We start from the raw sequence: 21,815 nt of genomic DNA, 5'->3' as shown, positions 1-21,815 counted from the left end.
TTTGGTACCTTTCATATGGATCGCTATTCTCTGCTACAGAGAAAAAGAATTTTCTTAACAGCCTCTCTGAGATTTTCTTCATCCATTCACTCCATTTACACATAAGAAAAATAAGAAGGAGGAAGCAGGGAAGAGAAGCAAGAAGGAACATTTTGTAAATATTCTATTGTGAATAACCTAACATATCTATATCTCTAATATCTATAACAGAAGAATATTCTCTAGAAGGAAATAGGCCAGAGGTCTGAATGGAAAGAGAAGGCCCCCAAATGAGGAGAAAGCAACTATATAACCTACAAAGAACAATTCAGGGCATAAAAAGGGAAAGAAATAAAAGATGGTGACCAGTATGGTGACCAGTAGGGAAATGCGTCATTTGTAAGTAGGAATTCCCTTTTTCTTTGCTAGAAAGCTCTGAGGAATGAGTAGAGGCTGTGACACAAGTAACATAATTAATAGCACATTCTAGAATTCTGAAAGGTGCTTCAGGTTAGACTGATGAGCCATAGAGCATGCCTCATGCTTTGAGGTATAGACAGGGGGAGATACTGCTACCATTTAGCATTTGACTGTCACAGAGAGTTATGGTTTTCAAACTAGTTGCTATCTTTATTTCACTATATGCTATATTCTTTAATTACATTTATTTTTAGTAAATATCCCTTTATCCCTATCATTTTCAACACAGCTGGCCCTTCTATAGCATAAAAAGTGTGAAGAGAATGCTGATTTCTAAGTTCTGTTCTTACCTGCTTTACTGAGTTCCTGGTCCACAGTTTTATTCTCTCATTTCTTTATCCTTACCATCCTTGGAGCAACTGAAAAGTTTTTAATGGCTACGTCTTCCCTCTGTAGTTCACAAGTTTCCCATCTGACTTGGTTTCTTACATCTTTTGATTTTTTATCATGGTCTGGAACTGTGGGAAGCAGACCTTCTTTTTGGCCAGGTCCTTATGGCCTGGCTAATCCACTATGCCATGCTCAAAAAGAGAGTAATTCAAATACATGAATATAAGATAGGAGTATGTCTTTAATATCTTATCTCCCAGGAGCACTGTTAGAGAGGAACGTTTCTCCCTGTCAGAATTCCAGAAAGTGCCATGCTCATATGTGATATATGTACATAGGAGATGCCAGGCCAAGCAGCTTAGGTGCATTACCACATTTAATGTTCAAATGAACACATGGGGCAGATGCAACTGTGTTAGTTTTTTTCCTTGAGCAACTTGCTTATGATGACACAGGCAAAATGCAGCCAAATTCTGATTCAACTTCAAGCTTCTATTGTGTTAATACTCTGTAGTTCAAGATTAGCTAGTCATTCATATTTAAGGATCTTAGGGAAATGACATATAAAAGATACTCATTTGGGGGTAAAAGAGAAAAATATAATACACTCTGGTTTGTTTGGAGGAAAGAAAGGATGCTAGCAACAAACTAATCATGCCATTCTTTATACACTGGTGATGTACTTTGAATGTTGTTTGCACTATGCTCTCTCCTCATTACTTCCTTTAAGACCTGGGCCAAGTACCACTCTCCTCAAAAACTCTTCTCCTAATACTCTGCCTTCTGAAATCTATCTCAGTTTTGAACCCTGTGTTAGTCAGTGAACACTTAGCACAACAACTCTAAATTATTATTTCTCCTTTTAAGAGTCCAGTTTCTACAGTTAAGCTGTAATAAATAGGAGGCCTGGCAACAGACATTATTTACTATTGAACTCTAATGACATTCACCTTGGCAGCTCACAGTGTATGAGCATTGTTGTTAAACTGATAACCAAATTTAAGTGATACTATCAGTTAATGAAATTTTACCACTTTATTCTCTTACATTTGACTTTTTTTTTTTGGCTGCTTTGGGTCTTTGTTGCTGCACACGGGCTTTCTCTACTTGTGGCAAGTGGGGGCTACTCTTTGTTCTGGTACGCGGGCGTCTCATTACGGTGGCTTCTCTTGTTGTGGAGCATGGACGGGCTCTAGGCACACGGGCTTTGGTAGTTGTGGCACACAGGCTCAGTAGTTGTGGCTCATGGGCTCTAGAGCACAGGCTCAGTAGTTGTGGCACACGGGCTTAGTTGCTCCGTGGCATGCGGGATATTCCCGGACAAGGGCTCGAACCCATGTCCCCTGCATTGGCAGGCAGATTCTTAACCACTGCGCCACCAGGGAAGTCCCCTTACATTTGACTTTTAATAGCTGCCTTCAATATATTAAAAAAGAAAAGATGAAGTCATTCTCAATTATTTTTAATCATGTAGAATACCATCTATAACTCTTTATTACACAGATAGATGTATATACAGATAACTTAAAAAGTGAGGAAACTAGAGAGGATTATGGGAAGAAGGTAAAGTAGTTAGCACCAGGAATCTGTCTCCCCACCTAGACAACAACTTCACTGGCAGAATCTGTCTAATATAACTACTTTGGAACTCTGGAGTCTGTAGAAGGCTTGCAACTTCCAGAGAGAGGCTTTGCTGGTAAACTGTGTTAATTTTGGTCAATTTTATCTCTTAGCGAAGTAACAGCTACCACTCTCCACCCTCAGCCACATGACAGGCAGGCAACTGTGCGTGTGTTCCTAGAGCAGCTTGCACATAGCTTGTGGGAGCCAACGTGGGCAGAAATGACCCTGTCCTTTAAATATCAGGAAGCTCTGCTCTGTTACTCATTTCTGCTTCTGATCACAGAGGTGCAGACAAAGAGGCAGGCAGCCATTATTGTTGCACCTCTCCCATTTTCACAAGCACCCCTCCCCTTGAGATGAAGTGGCTTCCAGGGGATTTAAAGGGCCAGTGCTCTCCCCTCCTACACAATTTCTTTGATTTTTCCTCTTTTAGAAGCCAGACATTAAAGACTAGGACATTCAAAAGCAGCTGCATATACAGAGAAAATCAGAGAATGACCATACATGACTAGGGAAAGGCTCAGAAAAGAACTGAGAAGAGAGCCTACAAAAATCGAACAAAAACAACAAAATAATAACAAAATCCAGCAAACCCTAAGAAAGAGGTAGAATCTGATTTCTAGAGTTACTATATTATTAGATGTAAATGTCAAACAAAAAAAATCACAAAGTATACAAGAAAACAGGAAATATGGTCTATTCAAAAAAAACAAATAAATTAATAGAAACTGTCTGTGAAAAAGACCTAATGGCAGATATACTAGACAAAGATTTTAAACCAGTTGTTTTAAAGATACTCAAAGAACTAAAGGAAGATGGGGAGAAAGTCAAGAAAACATTGTATGAATAAAATGGAAACATCAATAAAGAGCTAGAAAGCTTAAAAAAAGAAAGCAAAAAGAAATTCTGGAGCAGTAAAGTATAATTGAAATAAAAATCTTACTAGGGGAATTCAGAGGCACATTTGATCAGGCAGAGGAAAGAATCAGTGAACTTGAAGATAGAATATTTGGAATTATTGTTGAGGAACATAAAGAAAAAATATTGAAGAAAAAACCCAGAGCCTAAGAGACCAATGGGACACCGTCAAGAGCAGCAACAATATGCATTGTGGATGTTCCAGAAGGAGGGAGTGGGCAGAGAGAATATCTGAAGATATATTGGCTGAAGACTTGCCATATTTGATGAGCGACACAAATAAAACATCCAAGAAGCTCAACAAACTCCAAGATAAACTCAAGGAGATCCACCACGAGACACATTATAATCAGGCTTTCAAAAGACAAAGTGAAAACCATGAAAGCAGCAAAAAAGAAGCAAATTGTCACATAGAAAGGATCCTCAATAAGATTATCAACAGATTTTTCATCAGAAACTTTGGAAGCCAGAAGACAGTGAGTCAATATATTCAAAGCGCTAAAAGGGAAAAAAACAGAAACAAAAATAAAAAACTGTCAACCAAAAATTATATATCCAGCAATGCTCTCTTTCAAAAGTGAGGGAGAAATTAAGACATTTAGAGATAAACAAAAACTGAGGGTGTTCATGCACATTCCACCTGCCTTGCAAGAAATGCTCAAGGGAGTCCTGCAAGGAGAGGTGAAAGTACACTAGACAGTAAATTGAAGCTGTATGGAAAAGTAAAGATCTCAATAAAGGTAAACACATGGGCAATTACAGAAGGTAGTATTATTGTAACACTGGTTTGTAACTGCACTTTTTGTTCCCTCCCTGGTTTCAGAGTCTAATACCTTTAAAGAAAAAAAAAGAATAATTATTAGTGTAAACGCTATTACTATAACCTTGGTTGGTAACTCTGAATCTGGTTTTCTACATACTTTAAGAGACTAATGCATTTAAAAGATTATTAGTTTATATTGTTGCAAACACAGTCTATAAAGGTGTAATTCTGTGACATCAATACACTGAAAGGGGTGGGAGTGGAGCTGTAAAGGAGCTTCTTTCTTGTTTCAGAAAGACTGTCCTCTACCTCTGAGCTTTAAAGTTATTTTTTTAATAAGTTTGTATAGAAATTCCAAAACCTAGGTCCCAAGATTTCTGATATGTGTTGCTTAAACAATAATGCCTCTTATTGACTGTACTCTCTCTTAAATAAACATGTGGAGTTGTGAATTGTTAGCAAATTATCCTCATTTTTAACATTATCCACAATGTCTCATACCTTTTAGATTAATGCCTCCTTTTATTTTCTTCTCTTTATGAACACAAGCAATCCCAGAGTTCTAATCATTAACGCCTACAGCTTTTCCAATGGGTTTGAACTCCAGTGCCCAACTTTGGGTGTGGTGACAAGCCATATGGTGTGAAAAAGATGCAAATTGCCACCTCATGGTATCTTTAATAGATTCCTCGTCACCACAGATGAATAATTTGATGTGTTCAATAGTCATAGGTCAAAGTTTCAAATTTTTTATTTAAGGTAGGTGAGAGCCATTTGCAAGTGAAATAAGAATCTAATGAATGTTCCAGCCATTTTTTACAGGAAGCATGTTACTAAAATCTCTGCTTTTTTCTACTATGCCTGCTTTCTATCACACATGCCACTGGTTTACCCTCTAGCCCACCCATCACATTCCTATTCAGAAGGCAAACTGCACTAGTGACTTTGTTTGGAAGTAGCTCCAGATGGTCCATTTGCTCCTGGGCAAGAATAAATTAACATTTTAAGTACTAGGTAGTGGAAATGTTCAAATATCATCTGTAGTGTCTGATTTGTAGCAAGACTACTTAATGGATATTCTATACTTAGGATGAACTGCAAAACAATAAGGCATAAGAAGGAAACAGACTGACAAAATTTGGCAAGCTAAGAAAAATTTCGTCAGCCTGAGGACAGCACTGAACATTTGATGTTGTTTTTCCAAGTCTCGCATATTGTATTGGTTGTAACTCCCAGAAAGCAGCATTTCATGATTGCCTCTTTGAGTTCACCAGAGTGTGGCCATACCCACTAGAGAGTTGAACTTCACATCTAGCCACTAATGGTCTTGACTTTCTAGTGCCCGACTCTGTTTGATGAAGTTATATTGCATTAACTACCCAGGTGATATCTTGTTTCATGAACCTGTTAAGCTTAACATCTGAGAATCCAAAGTTAATTTCAATGATATCTTACAAAAATGTAGAAAATGTAGAGAAAGTTCAATTAATATTAGGCTGCATATACACAGTATCTGTACCTTTCAAATTGTGAATAACAAACCGGATATTTTTTCTTTTACACTTTTATGTGATCGCTCTGTCCATTTTGGTAAAACTCTAGTTCATTATACATTTTCTGATCTATCCCCTGAACTAAGGATTTGAAATCAATATCTTACATTATCATAGTTTCCTTCCTGAAAGTAAAACAATTCCAGGATAAAGGCAACGAAAATCATGGGAAAATGCTGTGATGGCTGCAGCTCTGTGGTGAAATTTTAAGAAGAGAAAGTTTGACTGTGTGAAATGAGTTGCATGTGTTATGGAAATCTGCATCTATGGATGTGTATGTGTGTGTATTGGCAACATAGGAAGTAACATTTGAAGCTCCCTGACCCATCTGCTTCATGTGCCTACAGCTAAAGTCCTCCCTTATGTCCTATCTTATAGGAAAGTTGAGTAAATGGATTCCTTCCCCGTTCTGTTTATGTTGGTTTCAGAAACAAGGTCTCTGCTTTAAGAACCTATTGGGAATGCCAGTCCTTCATAGCATCCCACAGCTATAGTCTTCTAGCTCCAAGTCTAGCTAGCTTCTTATTTGATCATACCACTTTTGGATTTAGAGAAACATAATTTTATTACCTATTTACAAATACTTAAGAGTGACCTTTAGGTACATCAGTGTCATTTACATGTGTGTAAAATTGTTTGGGAAAAAACCAACATAGTATAAAAAAACATACATAATTTCTAAATTGCTAACTGAAAAAAATCACTCATTTGCACAGTTTGTTGTCATATTAAGACGAAAGGATGAAACTACTCATTGGAAGACAATATCAGAATTTGCAAGCTATTGATTTATGTTTCTTTCCCTTTCTCTTGTGACCCTTTGATCTATGGTTTTATCGGTTGGCCTGCTTCAATTAAACTGGAGGAATGGCAGGCAAAATGAGTGATTTAAAGTGATAAGCATTTGCCCTTATAAATCTGAAATAAAGACTAGAGGCCACTTACTATCCTAAGCTAATTGTAGAAATGCTAGCTCAGTAATACTTTCCATTTGGCACTCTTATTGGCATCATATTGAGATAAACTTTTATTTTTAAAAATTAAAGATAAAATTTAGGTACTAAATTAAGAAATATGTAGTGAGACTAAAATAATTTATCTTTAGATCAAATTTAATTCCATAGTTCTGACAAGTGTCAGCAGCTGAATAATTAAAAATTACTAAGAACAACAAAAAAAATTACTAAGAACATAAACAAACAAACAAACAAAAAACGGAGTTCCTTGGTGGCCTAGTGGTTAGGATTCAGGACTTCCACTGCCATGGCCTGGATTCAGTCCCTTGTCAGGGAACTGAGATCCCACAAGCTGAGTAGCGTGGCCTAAATAAATAAATTAATTAATTAAAATTTTAAAAATTACTGACCGTACATAAATTTCCTTTCAGTCAAAAGTCTTAATATTCTCTTCCACCTAATATTTGATCAGAATTACCACAGAGTTGCAAAAAATCAAAAACAAAACTAGTTTGTTTCATCTTTGTCTACCTGTTTTCCCATGTCTGTTTGTGTGCAATGCATGGATTATATACTTGGAAATGCAGATATAAACTAAGTTGATGTTCAGAAATACTTGCTAACACAAGATTTCTTTCCTTTTAGAGTTCGAGTTACATACAACTAGTTATAACACAATGTGATATATGAATATTAGGAAATGTATACAATACACTATAAAAATCCATGGAATATGTAATTATGAAATAAAAGCATTTGAGATACTTTAGATAGATGAGTATATATTTTAAATGTGGAGACACAGACAAGGCATGAGCAAACAAGGATTACAAAATTAAAAACCATGTTGAGGAAATGGAGTGCAGAAACTATGGCTAGATTCAAGGACCGTTTTTAGAGATAAGGTTGTAGATGGAAATTGAAAGCAGAAGATGGCAGATTGGGCCATAATTATGCTGGAAATGGAATAGACACTGAGGGGTCACAAAAGAAGGAATGACATAATTTAACCTGTGCTCTTAGAAAATCAGTTTGGGAAAAATTACCTGAAGGGGGCTTGAGGCAAGGAAAATGTTAGGAAGCCAGTGCACTTGTCCAAGTGCGAGGCAATGGAAGCCTAAACCAAGGCAATGACAATGAAAACTGAGAGAAAGAGACAGTTTCAAAAGCCTTTGTAAGAGTATAATTGGCACAATATTGAAAGTGATGCTCTCTTCCTAGGAGAGAAAAAAATTGAAGATGACTCTTAGATATTGAACTTGTATGGTAGAATGATAGTACAGTTAACAGATAAGAAAATAGCTAAAATAATAGTTTTCAATAAATGGGTCAACTCCAATAATAAGGTAGTATCTTTCGGAACCACTCTGATAAGGAGTGTGTGTCCAAATCTAAAGTCTTTGGGAAAGAGCACCAGGATGGATTAGTTTTGTCTGCCGTAGGTACAGGTTGAGATAACATACACATGGATGTCAGATATTTTCCATCCTTGGTGTCTCATATGGGGAAAAAAAAGAAAGAAGAGGTTCACTAGTCTATTTGACTTATTTCTAATTGGTGGACTATTCTAAAGATTATTGCCAACAGATCATTTTTTTTTCTTGTTATGTTTTTGTTATATTAAAATGGAATACAGGAACAAAGATATTAAAAATCTTAATATACTCACTTAGATACAATAAGGTTGATAATTAGGGTGGAGGTTACAGCTGAAGGATCAGTTAATTACAGAAGAAAACACACGTCCTTTGGGTAAAACAAAGTCTACATATGTGAATCCAGAGTTCCCCATATTGACTTTGCTTCGTAAATCACATTTGCATTTTATGGGACAACAGGACTATCTAAGCAATATAATAATAGCTAACACTTATATGTAAAAGAACATGAGATATTTTCTGGCAAATGTATTCTTTATTTAGTCAGTGAATGCTCACAGTGGCTCACACAATAATGTGAGTTTAGTAGTAATACCAACACCATTTTGTAGGTGAGAAACCTGAGGCAAGAGCTGTTAAATAGTTTGCCCAAGCTCACACAACTAGGAAGCTGTAAAGACAGAATTTGAATCGAAAGAGTCTGACTCCAAAGTCCACATTCTTAACCACTAACCTATAATGTGTGTACTGTAGATGGAACCATTCTCTATGGAAAGGGAAGGTGGACTTTGCAAAGAAACTCCAATATGACATGAAGTTGTTAATATGAAACCTAAGGGAACATCAAACGTCAGTGCTAGGCTAGTACAATAATAGAAATAAATGAAGCAGTTTTGTAAATACATAAACAGACTCAGATTTAGAGAACAAACTTATGGTTCCATGGGGAAGGGATAGTTAGGGAGTTTGGGATTGACGTACACACTGCTATATTTAAAATGCATAACCAACAAGGACCTACTGTATAACATAGGGAAATCTGCTCAATATTATGTAACAACCTAAATGGGAAAAAAAACATTTGAAAAGGAATAGATACACGTATATGTATAACTGAATCACTTTGCTGTACAACTGAAACTCTCACAGCATTGTTAACCAACGATACTCCAATATAAAATAAAAAAGTTTTAAAAAAGAAAGAAAAAAATGAAGCAGACTGGGAGCAGAGGGGGATTAAATCATGCATTTCCTGTCTAAACAGAGTAGTTAGACTTGAAAGGCAGTGATGCTGACCCACTGTTGATAGTATTCATTCATCTTAGGGAGATGCCAGAAATCCAGAATGTTATGGGCAATCCCTTTAATTTTCAATATTGGGACCAAGTAAAAATCGTTTAAAGATGGCATGGACAGAAACACAAAAACAAAAGCAGAAACCAAAACAAAAACATGCAGTTGGATAAATCTGAACCACAGACTTCCAACTGAGCAACTTTTCCTCTAGGCATGAAGCTGCTGACCGATTGGTCTAAAGGACACATGAGCTGAATGGTACCTATGTCAGAAATCCAGGCTTGGTTTAAGCCTGAGTGTGTTTGCTCCTTAATCACAGCAAAAAACCAGGTACTAGGGACTTGAGATTTATTCAGTCATCAGAATTAGTTGTATGACCCTGGAAAATGCCTTTCACTTTCTCAGCCTTTGATCATTAGTGAAGCTTTTGGTGGAGAAGATGTTTGAAAGTATCTTAAAAGTGCTTAGGGTTTTTCCAATCTAGTACTCCCCCCACCCCTTTTCTCTCATTTATTTTAATTTCTCCATTTTTCTATTTTTTATTTTAAATGTGATTGTAAGAGTGTTTGAGACTTCTCCAAAACACCATATTATCTATGGGTATAGACCCAGGAGAAAAGTAAAAAGGCCTAGATTTGAAGCCTTTATTTTCTACCTCATGGATAGTTGAGATTTTCCAAAACGTTAATATTTCTTAGATCCTGGCAATGTCGAATAGTGGCTGAGTTCACAAAGAGGTTATGCTTAAATGATTTTAGCGCTCCTGACAGCTTGGTTCTCTAATCTTGCTTTGAGTATTCATCAAAGCCTTTGAACATTTATGATGATCACAAGATGTTAGAGGGCATGAAGTCCTCTTGGATCTGTAATTATACTCCTAAAAAGGGCCATCCTCAGGAATTTTTGTTAGGACCTGATAATACAACAGTGGGGAAAATAATAAAACAATAAATAAAATAAATAAGCAAATGAGTGCTTTGGGTTTTAGAAAATACTTTCAATGAATTGACCAAAATTCTTAGAAGGAAATATTTAGACCCAGTATTTGATGAATAGATGTCACTTCTGCTTTGTGGGAAAGTGTCTACAATCGATGGATATTTCTGGGGTTTCTGTCAGCATGCTGTAGAGCTCTCTAAAAGCTAGATATCTTTATAGTTGGCATATTAAATTTAATGCAACGAGAATTTGCAATTCAAGGAAAAATGTCAGATGGGGACACAGAGAACTTCTACATCAGTCAAATCAATTTTTATATCAAAACTCCAAAGTTACTGAAGCTTGCTCAATTATATTTGTGAGTTCTCACATATATAATGGTTTGATGATGTTTTATAGCTTTAGGAACAGAGGTTCAATCAGGCTTTACAGGTACCAGAAACAGAAAGCTGGGATTGCATTGAATCTGTACATTGCTTTGGGTAGTATAGTCATTTTCACAATGTTGTTTCTTCCAATCCAAAACATGATATATCTCTCCATCTGTTTGTATTATCTTTAATTACTTTCATCAGTGTCTTATAATTTTCTGCATACAGGTCTTTTGTCTTCATAGGTAGGTTTATCCCTAGGTATTTTGTTCTTTTTCTTGCAATGGTAAATGGGAGTGTTTTCTTAATTTCTCTTTCAGATTTTTCATCATCAGTGTATAGGAATGCAGGAGATTTCTGTGCATTAATTTTGTATCCTGCTACTTTAGCAAATTCATTGATTGCCTCTAGTAGTTTTCTGGTAGCATCTTTAGGGTTCTCTATGTATAGTATCATGTTATCTGCAAACAGCGACAGCTTTACTTCTTCTTTTCCAATTTGGATTCCTTTTATTTCTTTTTCTTTTCTGATTGTGGTGGCTATAACTTCCAAAACTATGTTGAATAATAGTGGGCAACCTTGTCTTCTTCCTGATCTTAGTGGAAATGTTTCAGATTTTCACCACTGAGAACAACGTTGGCTGTGGGTTTGTCATATATGGCCTTTATTATATTGAGGTAAGTTCCCTCTTTGCCTACTTTCTGGAGAGTTTTTATCATAAATTGTGTTGAATTTTGTTGAAAGCTTTTTCTGTATCTATTGAGATGATCATATGGATTTTATCCTTCAATTTGTTAATATGGTGTATCACATTGATTGATTTGTGTATATTGAAGAATCCTTGCATTCCTGGGATAAGCCCCACTTGATCATAGTGTATGATCCTTTCAATGTGCTGCTGGATTCTGTTTGCTAGTATTTTGTCGAGGATTTTCGCATCTATGTTCATCAGTGATATTGTCCTGTAGTTTTCTTTTTTTGTTGATATCTTTGTCTGGTTTTGGTATCAGGGTGATGGTGGCCTCGTAGAATGAATTTGGGAGTGTTCCTCCCTCTGCTGTATTTTGGAAGTGTCAGAAGGATAGGTGTTAGCTCTTCTGTTTGATAGAATTCACCTGTGAATCCATCTGGTCCTAGGCTTTTGTTTGTTGGAAAATTTTTAATCACAGTTTTAATTTCAGTGCTTGTGATTACTCTGTGTATATTTTCTAGTTCTTCCTGGTTCAGTCTTGGAAGGTTGTGCATTTCTAACAATTTGTCCATTTTATTGGCATATAGTTGCTTATAGTAATCTTTCATGATCCTTTGTATATCTGCAGTGTCAGTTGTTACTTCTCCTTTTTGATTTCTAATTCTATAGATTTGAGTCTTCTCCCTTTTTTTCTTGATGAGTCTGGCTAATGGTTTATCAAATTTGTTTACCTTCTCAAAGAACCATCTTTTAGTTTTATTGATCTTTGCTATCATTTCCTTTTCTTTTATTTCTGATCTGATCTTTATGATTTCTTTCCTTCTGCTAACTTTGGGGGGTTTTTTTGTTCTTCTTTCTCTAATTGCTTTAGGTGTAAGGTTAGGTTGTTTATTTGAGATGTTTCTTGTTTATTGAGGTAGGATTGTATTGCTATAAAGTTCCCTCTTAGAACTGCTTTTGCTGCATCCCATAATTTTTGGGCCATCGTGCTTCCATTTTCATTTGTTTCTAGGTATTTTTTTATTTCCTCTTTTATTTCCTCAGTGATCTCTTGGTTATTTAGTAGCGTATTGCTTAGCTTCCATGTGTTTGTATTTTTTACAGTTTTTTTTCCTATAATTGACATCTAGTCTCATAGCATTGTGGTCAGAAAAGATACTTGATATGATTTCAGTTTTCTTACATTTACCAAGACTTGATTTGTGACCTAAGATATGCTCTGTCCTGGAGAATGTTCTATGAGCACTTGAGAAGAAAGTGTATTCTGTTGTTTTTGGATGCAATGTCCTATAAATATCAATAAGGTCCAGCTTGTTTAAGTATCATTTAAAGCTTGTGTTTCCTTTTTTATTATCATTTTGGATGATCTGTCCATTGGTGAAAGTGGTGTGTTAAAGCCCCCTACTATTACTGTGTTACTGTCGATTTCCCCTTTTATAGCTGTTAGCATTTGCCTTATGTATTGAGGTGTTCCTATGTGGGGTGCATAAATATTTATCTTCTTTTTGGATTGATCCCTTGATCATTATGTAGTGTCCTTTTTGTCTCTTGTAATAGTCTTTAGTTTTAAGTCTATTTTTTCTGATATGAGAATTGCTACTCCAGCTTTCTTTTGATTTCTATTTGCATGGAATAACTTTTTCCATCCCCTCACTTTCAGTCCGTGTGTGTCCCTAGGTCTGAAGTGGGTGTCTTGTAGACAGCATATATATGGGTCTTGTTTTTGTATCTATTTAGCCAGTCTATGTCTTTGGGTTGGAGCATTTAATCCATTTACATTTAAGGTAATTATCAATATGTGTGTTCCTATTCCCGTTTTCTTAATTGTTTTGAGTTTGTTTTTGTAGGTCTTTTCCTTCTCTTGTGTTTCCTGCCTAGAGTAGTTCCTTTAGCATTTGTTGTAAAGCTGGTTTGGTGGTGCTGAATTTTCTTAACTTTTGCTTGTCTGTAAAGGTTTTAATTTCTCCCTCGAATCTGAATGAGATCCTTGCTGGGTAGAGTAATCTTGGTTGTAGCTTTTTCCCTTTTATCACTTTAAATATGTCCTGCCACTCCCTTCTGGCTTGCAGAGTTGCTGCTGAAAGATCAGCTGTTAACCTTATGGGGGTTTCCGTATATGTTATTTGTTGCTTTTCCCTTGCTGCTTCTAATATTTTTTCTTTGTATTCAATTTTTGATTTTTGATTAACATGTGTCTTGGCATGTTTCTCCTTGGTTTTATCCTGTATGGGATTCTCTGCACTTCCTGGACTTGGTTGACTATTTCCTTTCCCCTGTTAGGGTAATTTTCAAGTATAATCTTTTCAAGTATTTTCTCAGACCCTTTCTTTTTCTCTTCTTCTTGGGACCCCTATAATTCAAATGTTGGTGCGTTTAATGTTGTCCCAGAGGTCTCTGAGACTGTCCTTAAATCTTTTCATTCTTTTTTCTTTAATCTGCTCTACGGTACTTATTTCCACTGTTTTATCTTACAGGTCACTTATCTGTTCTTCTGCCTCAGTGTTTCTGCTATTGATTCCTTCTAGAGAATTTTTCATTTCATTTATTGGGTTGTTCAACATTGTTTGTTTGCTCTTTAGTTCTGGGTTGTTATGCAACGTTTCTTGTATTTTCTCCATTCTGTTTGCAAGATTTTGCATCATCTTTATTATCATTACTCTGAACTCTTTTTCAGGTAGACTGCCTATTTCCTCTTCATTTGTTTGGTCTGGTGTGTTTTTACCTTGCTCCTTCATCTGTTGTGGGTTTTTCTGTCTTCTCATTTTGCCTCACTTACTGTGTTTGGGGTCTCCTTTTCACAGGCTGCAGGTTCATAGTTCCCGTCGTTTTTAGTGTCTGCCTCCAGTGGGTAAGGTTGGTTCAGTGGGTTCTGTAGGCTTCCCGGTGGAGTGGACTGTTGCCTCTGTTGTGGTGGATGAGGCTGGATCTTTTCTTTTTGGTGGGCAGTACCAATTCCGGTGGTGTGTTTTGGGGTGTCTGTGAACTTAGTATGATTTTAGACAGCCTCTCTGCTAATAGGTGGGCTTGTGTTCCTGTCTTGGTAGTTTCTTGGCATGGGGTGTCCAGCACTGGAGCTTGCTGGTCTTTGAGTGGAGCTGGGTCTTAGTGTTGAGGTGGAGATCTTTGGGAGAGCTCTCGCTGATTGATATTACGTGGGGCTGGGAGGTCTCTGGTGGTCCAATGTCCTGAACTTGGCTCTCCCACCTCCGTGGCTCAGGCTTGACACCCGGCCAGAGCACCAAGACCCTGTCAGCCACATGGTTCGTTTGCCAGGATGGAATTTTTTCTGGACTCTGCTGTTTACTTTCCACTCTCTCCTCTTCAGAAATACAACAGCCAGTAGTCCTCCCTCCAAGGAAATGGTGAGCTATGTCATGAGTATGCGACAAGGTCTTTTTTACTCCATTGGAATCACTGCTTAAAATTTCATGCTGAGCTTTTGCATTTCCTTACTGACCTCAGCCATAGTGGGTAGATTGAAAAGATACGGCAAAACATTTAAATTTATCCACATTTAGCAAAGCAATAGCCCTCCTCTCCTCTGCCTTCCCAAGGCTGCTTATTCCTGTTTCTAAAGACAGTTTATATCGTTTTATTCTGCTTTATGATATGATCTGTTTATTTTTATTGTTATCACAGAATAAAGCATACACACATATAAATATATACATGTATATGTGTGTACGTATACATGTATATGCACATGTATGCACATGTGCATATGTACATCTTTATTTTTAAGTTAAAATATCTTTATTGAACTTTTTGGTGGAAACCCAGTATCCCATACAGGAAATGAAACACTGGAAGGGCAGTAGCCTGAGTGAGTAACCTAAAACAATTTCACCCATTCCTTTATATATCACCATTGTATTTATTCTAAATAGCTATAGATCACCTATAAAAGAGGCGTTCTGAAGGACAAACCACAAAACGAATGCTTCTTGGTAAAAGTGTAAATACCTCAGTCAGTTATATAAGATACTTCATGAATAGGTGAAGAGACAGCTCAGAGGCCTGGGGGAGATTTAGATCCTGTGTTTAGAATCAAGCACTTTCCCTTACTAGACTCACATTTTTACAAGTCACTTTCCTAGGTCTACATTTTTCCATTTATAAAAATGAAATGGTTAAAATGTTTATCTCTGATGGAATTTCAAGTTCAAAGAAATCCATGATCCTGTTTTTAACAATATTGCCTTCCACTATATTCTACCATGAAACTTCTTCTACTTGGATCTATGTATTCTTCTCAAAGTAGATCATTAATATTCCTGGTGGAATCAAAATGAGAGCTTGACTATGCAAGTTTGTGGATATGTAATATGCTACCTTTAAAAAGTTTTGCCCCTCCAGATTTGCTCCTAGCCTTTTCTTTGTTTTTTAATTAATTTTCATTGGAGTACAGTTGATTTACAATGTTGCGTTAGTTTCTGATGTACAACAAAGTAAATCAGTTATACATATACTATATCCACTCTTTTTGAGATTCTTTTCCCATATAGGACGTTACAGAGCATTGAGTAGAGTTCCCTATGCTATACAGTAGGTTCGTATTAGTTACCTATTTTATATATAGTAGTGTGTATATGTCAGTCCCAATCTCCCAGTTTATCCACACCGCCCCCTTTACCCCCTAGTAACCATAAGTTTGCTTTCTACATCTGTGACTCTATTTCTGTTTTGTAAATAAATTCATTTGTACCATTTTTTTAGATTCTATGTATAAGCAATATCATATGATATTTGTCTGACTTACTTCACTCAGTATGACAGTCTCTAGCCTTTTCTAACCTTACTCTGTGACTCAGAAAGCTAGCCTCTATAGACTGTATCATCTGGGCTCCCTTGCCCTTGAATTTCCGTTGTGTTTGGCCTATGGAGATTGGATGATGAAAAAAGAGTGAATGCAAACTGCTTTCCTGCTGAGCTGCACTTTGATAATATCCTTCTCTACCCAAAGCCACAACTCCTGACTTACAGGTCTCTTGCCAAGGTTTAAATATAGGATGTTGTGGATATACACAAGAAATAAATCTTATTTAAAACTAGAGATAAATATGTAAATTAATTAGGGCCCTGGAGAAAAACTGGCACATTAAAAAGAGATGATTGAAGAGACTTTAATAAAGCATCTGCTTTTTTCAGGATCAGGGCCAATACATACATCTATCATGTCATTTCAAGGAAGTATTATTTGTTTCTTGTGACTTCCTATGCATCTTACTTTTAAACCTTGGTCAGAGTGACAAGCTAGACTGACTTGGTAAGGATGTGGGAAAACAGACTCTATCGGTAGAACAATAAATTTGTGCGGTCTCTTTTGAGGTCAGTTTGGCAGTATCTATCCAAAGTAAAAATGCACATATATGTTTTGTGAGCAAAAACATTGTTGAATGAATTCTACAGATGTATATAAATAGGCTTATGTACATTTACAGATATTTGTAAGTAAAGGAAGGTTTTTGTCACATTGTTGATAAGAGCATAAGACTGAAAATATGCTAAATATCCATCACTAGGAGCCTGGTTACATTAGAATACACTCCATTTATTTAAAAAAATAATCTTGTGTGAAGGGGAACAAAGAAATCAAGTTTTCTGTGCATGGAATAGGAATATAAAACATGGTGGTTATATCTAGAAAGAAATACTGGTGTTCTATTTTGGTCAGGCGACTCTTTCATTGAATGCACTTTTGTACTCCTTTTAATGTTTATTTTGTGCATATTTTACTTTCACTATTTTTAAAAGCTTCTTAAAGTCCACTGAAATAAACTAGAAAACAATTTATAAGCAGAAGGTATAATATTCACTGTGACTATTAAACAAGGAAACAAACCTAGTTTGAGATGAAGATGTTGGGTGTTTTTAGCTAGGCTGCATGGTTAATTCTGCTCACCAGTCACATAGCAATTGGTAATTGCACAGAGGCATGAATTTGACTCAAACTGATGTATTATACACCTTGCAAGTTACTTCCAGAAGTAGGAATAATGGTTGTTGAATGGATGAACATTAAAGATTTACTATGTTTTTATTTAAATAAATACTTATTGAGGCACTCTGGACACATACAGTACACACTTATTTCTAAAATCAAGAATTTGGCAATGTTGAGTCCAGGTGCATGGTTCTTCTTGAGAGCCTATTCAAATGCTGCTCATTCTGTGACTCAAACTTCAAGTACCAGTTGAAATTTAATCTTCTCTCTTTAGTCTGCAATGAATATTAATTATATCTGCTGACCACTAAATCCATGTTGTGTGGTCAGAGCCCTTCTGCAATGAATGATGCCTCTCAATTTTTGCAGTAGTTATGAATGCTCATATTCACTACCTAGTTCTGTGGAACCGTTTATGTATGTTCCTTCGATTCTACCAAAACCTTTTGAGCACATGTATTTACAAACTAATGTGCTAGACACTATGAGAATATAAGGATAAATAAGATACAATCCACTGTAATGAAAATTACGTTTAGGATTAGAGGATGTGAGAAATCATAAAATCAAATTGTCCAATACTATAAAGAGAGTCTATGGTCTAATTATTACATTACTCTGTTAGTGCGTGGCATTGGGTTATGCTTATTAAATAAAAATATTCCTAAACTGAACTCTTCAACAGCTTTTTAGTGAAATTTTTGTTTTATAACAGTTTTATAATTACAGAAAATTTGTGATCATAGTAGAAAGTTTCATATACCTCATACCCTTTCCACTATTATTAACATTTTACGTTACTGTGATATCTTTGTCAGAATTCATTAACCAATATTGATATATTATTATCAATCAAAGTCCATAATTTCTTAGATTCAATAGATTTTACCTAATGTTCTTCTTCCAATCCCAGATCCTATCCAAGATACTTCATTAGATTTAATTATTAGATCTTCTTAGGCTCCTCTTGGCTGCAACAGTTGCTGAGACTTAAAAAATTTTTTTTGATTACCTTGAGAGTATTGAGGAGAACTGATCAGGTATTATACAGAATGTCCTTCAACTGGGATTTCTCAGTTATTTCTCATTATTGAACTGGAGTTTGGATTTGGGGGAGGAAGATCGTGGTGGTCAAGTGTCACATCATATCAAATCCAGTGTACCTACTATTAACATGACTTATCACTGTTGATGTTAGCATTGATTAAACCAGCTGCCATAGTGCTTGTCATCCTTTTCCAATGTAGAGTTACCCTTTTCTTCCATTTTCTTAGTGTACTTTTGGAAAGAAAGCAATATGCACAGTGGGATTTATATTCCACTTCCTTGAGGGTATAATATCATAATTCATTATTTACAGTACTTCTACATAGGAGACTTTTCTCTTCCATTTATTTCTTTTATTCTATCATTTATTTATAGGAGTATGAACTTACAGATACTTATTTTATACTTCGAGTTATAATCCAATACTACTTTACTTTTTCTTCAAATTATTTTAGCCTTGCCATTGGGAGCTATTTCAGTTGGCTCCTGTATCCCTTTGACATACTTCCATCCTTGTGTGTGTATGTTTTGTACACTTCCTTTCTGGAACTATAAGATGCCACGCTGGTCTTAGAATTCACCATTTCTCCAAGAAACCCTGGGTCCTCTTTTTATGGAAAATGGTATTAGAAACAAAGTTCTATGCACTAGCTGTGCTCATTGCTACTGGAATGTTGTCGATTCTTGGATCTCTCAGCTGACAGAGCAAAGGAGTATGTGTGTATACACTAACTCACATATATGCATATCAGTAAGTATGTCTGTATCTATATTAAACTAAACATTAGTTTAGGCTGATGTCTCCAACTATAAACCATTATACATGGATCATTGCAGCTTGCTCCCTTTGCTTATTTGTAACCTTTCACTTCAACAGTTGGAACCTGAATCCACCATCCACCATCCCTCTGTTTAATTGTTCCGTTCCAGTATACATGTATAGTGGTTTTAGAAATGTTAACCAGCACCACTGTGGGGAGGGTACTTTATCAACTAGAGTACAGTGCTTATATTTATTTCTGTTTGTCTTTAATCTTACAGACTCCACTTACTTCCAAAGTTTAGGTCAGTATCCTTTTCCCCACCTCTACAATGGGGTAGATTGATTCCTTGGTCACATTCCGCATTCCATTCCGGGACCTCCCAACCTCCTAAATAATGTTTAGTTTTAATTTGCATGTATTAGGTTTCACTCTTTTGCTATGAATTTCTATGGATTTTACAAATATAATGTCACGTATCACCAATACAGTACCATAAAGAGTAGTTGTACCACCCTAAGAAAATCCCCTGTGCTTCACCTATTTACCCTCCTCTTCTTCCTGATCTCTGGCAGCCATTGATCAGTTTACATTGTCTATAGTGTTGGCATATAAATGGGATTATATAGTATTTAGCCTTTTCAGCCTGGCTTCTTCCACTTGGAATTATGCATTTAAGATTCATCCATGTCTTTGAATGGCATGATAGCCCATTCCTTTTTGTCACTGAATAGTATTCTCTTGTGTGAGTGTGCCGCAGTTTATTCTATCCACTTACTTGTAAAAGACATCTCTGGTGCTTCCATTTTTTTGGTGATTATTAATAAAGTTGCTATAAATATTTGCATAGAGATTTTTGTGTGGACGTTGTTTTACTACTTTTTCACTTTTTTATTCTTAAGTAAAACCTTCAACTTGAAGAAATTTTCTTCATATTTCATTGTATTTCACTTCCAATACAATTGAAGTACATAAGAGTGCTTCTTAAATGGTTACTTGTCTAGCTTACAACTGCATTTTAAATTCCAAATTCTGCCTTCAGCGGTGGCTGTTCTAATATAATCCTTTAATCTTATCCCCCATTCAGTGTTGTACTGATGGTAATTACCTATTTTATTGTCTGTCAGTCAGTTTTATGTAGATGGACGCTGGTAGTTTCAATCAGACAGAATGCTTCTAATTTCTCTATTAGATTTCCCAGCAGAACTTTTTTGAATGGTTTACTAAACTCTAAATAAATTACACCTTCTGAATTGGTTTCCAACTCTAACAAGAGTCAAGGAAAGCTATCAGTTGTGTCTGACATGCTCAAGTTTTATTATCAAATACTATATGTCTGCCAGCAGACACTTTGTCTCCAAAAAGAGGCCTTTGGTCCATTCATTAAAAACAACTATGAATGTTGATGTATTCTTAGTAAAAGGGTAATTTTTTAAAATGTGTCTGGACGAACATTATTTGGGTCTGAGGAATCCTGGCCTTTCTCTCTCTCTTCTATGAAGAAGATTCTGGCTTTATCTCCCTACTCTATTTCCATCTTCTCTCTGCACACTATTTTGCTGGTTGTTTATTCTTGGTGCTTTGAGCAGAATCTGGAGACAGAGGAGAGGTAGGAAGAAAAGGAATGTGATGGCTAGAGAAGAGATACGGACACAAGCGCTGCTGTGGATTGGAGGAAAGTGATGAGGAGAAAATGGTGAATTTTAAGAAGATACTCTGCATCATGCTCAAGAAATGCAATAAAACACTTGAGCTAACTTGGAACTATTTCTGCCTTCCTGATTGTATTTTCTAGACTGTGACTCTGCTCTGAGTTTGGATCAAGTGGTCTACTGCTTCAAGGAGGTTACAGAGTATCTCTATGTCTCATTCAATCAGAGCATACACAGAAACAACAGTAGCTATAGCAAATACAACCACAGCAAGGCTAACCTAAGTTGGTGTAAAATGCAGGTGTTAAACGAAATAGAAATGTAATTTTCTGAGTGATTTGGTTTAAAAGAATTAAAAAAGACTAGCAGAATTAGGAATTTCAGAGCTAAAATTAACCCCTTTAGGAACCTAGAAGATACCAAAAAAGTGCTTCCCAACTTTGCTCAATCTGTTGTTATTTTGCTATAATTTTCTTTAGGTCTTGGCTCATTGACCTCTAACGATACATTATAACAGGAGCACACAGTAGAAAAGCCAGAGCTGGCCCAGGTCGGTTCATAGCGTCATTGACTTTTGCAGGGGGTTGATGGAAAGAACACAAGACAGAATTAAAAAGCTCTAAATTCTGGCTCTGTAAACTCTGAGACCTTGAGGAGCTCACTTGCCCACTTGACTGCTATAATCCTTAGTTTTCTCATATGTAGAATGAGTTCAGATGAGATTTCTATGTCCCTTGGACGTTAAAGTAGTATCTGATCTCTCTATCACTGAAGCATTTTGAAGAACCCGGCACAGAACCAGAAACTTAAGGATCTGACTTCTAGTCCCACAAATGCTATCTACTATCCATCAATTAATAACAGTCTTCATCAGGAGTCTGCAAATTACTACCCATGAGGCAAGTCTGGCCTCTGCCTCTTTTTATAAATAAAGCTTTATTGGAACAAAGACACACCCATTTATTTACATATTGTCAATGGCTACTTTTGAGCTACAATGTCAGAGAGGAGTACCCACAAAGACAGAGATGACAGAGAACATACAGCCTGCAAACCCAGAAATATTTACTACCTTGCCCTTTTCAGAAAACAATTTGCCACATCCTAGTCTATATAAGTGTCAGTTTCTTCAT

The sequence above is a fragment of the Orcinus orca genome, chromosome 20, assembly GCF_937001465.1.
Source record: "Orcinus orca chromosome 20, mOrcOrc1.1, whole genome shotgun sequence".
NCBI classification, from domain to species: Eukaryota; Metazoa; Chordata; class Mammalia; order Artiodactyla; family Delphinidae; genus Orcinus; species Orcinus orca.
Note: the sequence above shows the minus strand (reverse complement) of the source record.